Consider the following 4,709-nt stretch of genomic DNA (forward strand, 5'->3'; position numbering starts at 1 on the left):
CCTCCACTTCAACCAACCAACTTGAATTCTACCATCAACATCCCCATCTATATTCAAAAAATTTAAGGACATTTGCCAAAATAATCCTAGCTATTGTAAACATAGACATGTAGGTGGACTTAGTGGTCGGACACATTTCAATCTACCATCAAATAAGAAAGTATTCAACTGATGAGAAAAATACCATTTTTATCATAGATGAAAAGACTTTGGTCACATGGTGATGTCGTTTGATCTGAAGAACGTAGATGTCAATTACTAGTGACTACAGATAGCATCTTCCAGCAATAGAAAGAATAGAATTTTGAGAATTAAATTGACAAATCTGTTGATGAAAAGCAAGTCACCGTTTGAATATTCAAAGGACTGGAGAAAGACATTTATTGGCTCAAATAGGGATAATATGAAATTGAATTATACTAGATGCTTGTTTGCCCTTAATTTTGACAAGTTGTCGGGATAATGTTTACGTCGACTAACTTATCTCCAAATTATAATAAAGTTTGAATGGTCCTAGAGGTCGCATTGTCACGCTTAGTCAAATTATTCAAAATCTAGCAGGCAAGCTTACCGAACTGAGTCAATTTATCTAAAGTTTGAGAAAGCAAAATATAGTATTCTTTAAATAGTTGAAGAACTCAAAAGAAATTTGAGTAAACAACTAAGTTCAAGGCAGCATCCTTGAACTTGAGTATACGAAACATTGCCACCCATCCATAGGAACCATCGGCTAGATATTTTATTTCATGCTTGGGATTCCACAAGAAAATGATCAGCTATATGTTAAGCAGCGGGAAGGGAGCCAAGAATAGCATGTGTTTTAAATCAATCACAAACTTAATGATCCAGAAGAGATAACCTCTAATGGATAAACCGGTGCTTGCCGTGAATATTTGTTGTTCTAAAATTGAGGGCCTACTTCCAAACACATGCTATCAAAGTGGTGACCACCCATCCCATACTCTAGATATTGCAATGATTATAATTGTTTGGGAAACTCATGAAGTAGTAAATTGAGCTCAATGAATAAAACAAGGAGTATGTTCCCCAACAGGCAATTGAAGCTCATATCTTGGTGAATGTCATTGTCAAATCACACTAAAGGGGGAAAAGCCCAAGATCAAATGAAAGCAACCAAAAGAGCTTGGATGTACTTATTTAGAGGAGGTTTGCAAGAGAATAGCAATGCATTTGGTATCAAACGTTCCTTCAACTTGGCTTCAAGGCAGATAATAATACGGAGTACGGAGTTGTGCTAACTAGATTGTGGTTGCCAACCAAAACAAAGCTAAGGAAGCAATTTGTTTGCATCGCTTGTAACTAATGGTGAATCAAATTATTGTAACCTTTGAAGTATTGGACCCTTCATGGTAGAAATAGCAAATTTTGATAAGCTCTAGATGAAGCATGTGCCTCAAAATGAAAATTAAGCAGATATTTATTGGTAAAATATGAGACCTTATGCAACCTCATTAAAAGATTGCTTGTGTAAAACCTGAAACTTTCCTTTTCTCCCCCTCCCGATCAGCACTACCACCTTCCTAGTTCGAGCATGAAATCCTTTCCTTGGGAGAAACTCACCTTGTTGCCTTCCCAATTGGGACTTCCCCTTAACCCTTTCTTTTTAATTCTCGTAACTTTACCGTCTCGTTTGGCTATTTAGGGAGGATCAGCCGAAGCCTAGGGCATCAAAATTCCTTCAAGCATAGTTGTCGATCCTCATTGCCTAGCCTCTCGAGCCTATCCTCCCGTCCTCTTGCGGTTCGCACGAAGCCCTATTCCCCTCGACTCTCTCAATTGGACACCACAACTGCAAGCCAAGTAGCCAAAGACCATCCTCGCCTTTCTCACATTTGAAAAGCCCTAACAGAAGCGTCGCCCCTATCTCTCTCCATTGATTCACGTAAGAGATGAACCCACACCAATCGAGTAAACTCCCCACGGCAATCAAGATATAGCCAAAAATCCCACACTCTCTTCCTTTGGTTAGAACAACACCTCCCTTCCTCCTTCGCCTAAGTTCCCAGCCGAGAGAAGTAAACCAAGCCGAACAACCCCTTTTTACCTTACTATTCAAACGCACAAGGCAACCCACGTAGGAGGTATTCTTGATCGAGCAACGAAGGAAGCAACTATTGCCTAGTTGTCGGAGCTTCACAGACCTGTCTTATCAAGCTAGCAACTTTACAAAGGACAACTGATGGATGTTAGTTGAGAAACTAAAGATGTAAGAGTTTTATTGCCCACATCGATGTAAGTAACTAGTTTTTATTAGAGGAAAAGCATACTCTCCCTAGTTAGGTGTGTTTTCCTTGTTGCTTGTAAGGGATTCATAGTTATTTTATAGAATTTTAGTTATGCACTTGTTGCTTCATTTTAATTTTTTTTTATTTGACACGTGTTATAGGCTTCATTTACTGCTGATAATAAAGTCATTAGCTGTCTTATTTTATTGTTGCACAACTCCCTGGATATTTGATTAAATACTGCAATTATGGTTTTACTTTTTCTAGTACTTTACACTTATGAATTGCATGTAGATTTGGCATATCAACAACCTGTGTAAAATAACATATTACACATATATTTATTTGTGGAAAATTGTACAATACTTGTATGTAGTGGTATGTAAGTTGGTGGATTTCTTTCAGCTTCAAGTGTCTATTGAAATCAACTATATAAATGAATAATGAATAATAAATAACTGGTAAGTTATATATCGATAATACTTGATCAGATTTGAAATGATTGCAAGTTTTTTTTAAATAATTGAGCATATTTTGTTAACCACAATGTTATTAACTTATAATGATATATATGCATATAGTAATTGTACCACTTTATTGCTCATATTGCATGTCACAATTCTTTGTATTTTTACTTTAATTAAAAAAGGCTATTTACTAGTCACAATTCTTTGTATTTTTACTTTAATTAAAAAAAGGCTATTTACTAAGTTTGATTTGTCAAACTTACCCGTTGATATTTTTGTATAGTAGTTCTATTCAACAACTTGTAGGATTGTCCCCATAGGAATAGATCTTCTAGTTCTAGATTTATATTTGGTATTTCCAGCTTTGCATTAATTCTTGTATTTTTCATTTTGGATTTGATTAATTATTTTTCTATTGCTATTTTAGTTTCTTTAATTTTTTATTTTTATTCTTTGTTTCCTTCAGTTGTGAGTTGTTGGACTTTTAGTTATGGAATAAAATTTTATCTTTCCTTCTTTATTGTTGTCATTACTTGTACAAAATCTTTTTTTTTTTTTAGAATTCAAAACATATTCAATTCATTTTCATCACGCCCTACGTTGTCTGAGTGTATCACCTTCTAGACCTGACGTGTGATAGATTGTCCCATTTATTAATGAGTCGGAGGCTATACAGATGAATGAAATCCAAAGATGGACGGATAAGATAGAGCTTTATCAGACCAACAAGATATTGCTAATAGGGCAAAGGTACCAAGAAACTGGGACTTTCAACTCAAATGACATACTTTTCAAAAAAAAAATTTCTCAAAAATATTGCTTCATGGTCTAGCAATGACCAAAGCACAAATGCAAAAAGAGATCCATTTGGGGAGTGTGATAACCATTAGATCAAACAAGTCCTTGCTAATAATTCGCTATGATTGGGTTTATTCTTCCTAACATTAAAAATCACTAACGCAAGATGCTACATCTTAAATCTTAAATCGTTAAATACATCTCAAAGTTACATGATTAATGATAAGTTATCCTACTAAACTAACTGGTGGTAGATTTTCTCTTGATAGATCGAACTAGTTTGCTTGGTAAACTATCAGGAAAAGATTTGTTAAAAATAAATATTCTTTGAGTTTGGACAACAGTTATTCAACAGCAGTTTCTTTATTTCAAACTTGAATTTTTCTTTAGCTTTAATTAGTCGAGGCTGATATCTTTTTTTCCGATGATTTAATGTTTTAACTTCCCTTGATAAATTGGCAGTGTTTTCATTGATTTAATAAAATTTTATTTTATATCTTATGTTTATAACTTTTTATTTATTAATTAATATTAGTGAATCTTTCTCTGAATAAAAAACCTTTTTACTTTGCCTTAACTTTGAGATGTATCTAACGATTTAAGATTAAGTCCTGTCATATCCATGTTGCTAAAGTGCTCCATTCAGATCCAAAGGAAATAAATGTTGATCCAAAGTAAGGAGATAGATGTTGATCAAGGGATTGATATAGGCCACTCTTTTTATTATAGGTAGCCCTAGCATAAATAAAGCAAAAAATTTAAACAAAAAATCTTATTAACTAATAACTAACCAAAAGCTTAAAGAAAAAAAGAACATGTAAACCCCTTAAAATTAATTCCTCTAACACTCATTTTGTACTTTGCTTTCTAGAAAAATCTGTGATTAAAACCCTAAAAAATGACACTTCCCAAATAAAAGGTAGCACCTACAAACATGGAAAAACAATTTTCATAAATCACTAGTTTTGCTTCCTAGTATAACAATTTTTATGACTGTAATCATTTTCCTTCTAGCTCCCATTATCATGACAAATCGTCACCACACCTTCATACACCCTCACCTGGGTCTTTCTTTTATTTACGCGAAGCAACTTCACAAATTTTTCAATAGCAGCTTAAACATACAATTGTGTTGCAAATAAAAGATTCCATGCCCGCTCATTCCTTCTCATTATTGGACTACATGTTGAAAAACAGG

At 34.0% G+C, this 4,709-nt stretch overlaps 1 protein-coding gene across 1 annotated transcript in view; it reads right to left on the minus strand.

Moving 5' to 3' along the window:
- Positions 1 to 4,709, minus strand: part of LOC110023215 — a gene marked incomplete at its 3' end in the record, with an annotated part of 113,448 nt that overhangs the window by 94,700 nt on the left and 14,039 nt on the right.

This window comes from Phalaenopsis equestris, unplaced genomic scaffold, assembly GCF_001263595.1.
Source record: "Phalaenopsis equestris unplaced genomic scaffold, ASM126359v1 Scaffold000223, whole genome shotgun sequence".
Classification (NCBI taxonomy): domain Eukaryota; kingdom Viridiplantae; phylum Streptophyta; class Magnoliopsida; order Asparagales; family Orchidaceae; genus Phalaenopsis; species Phalaenopsis equestris.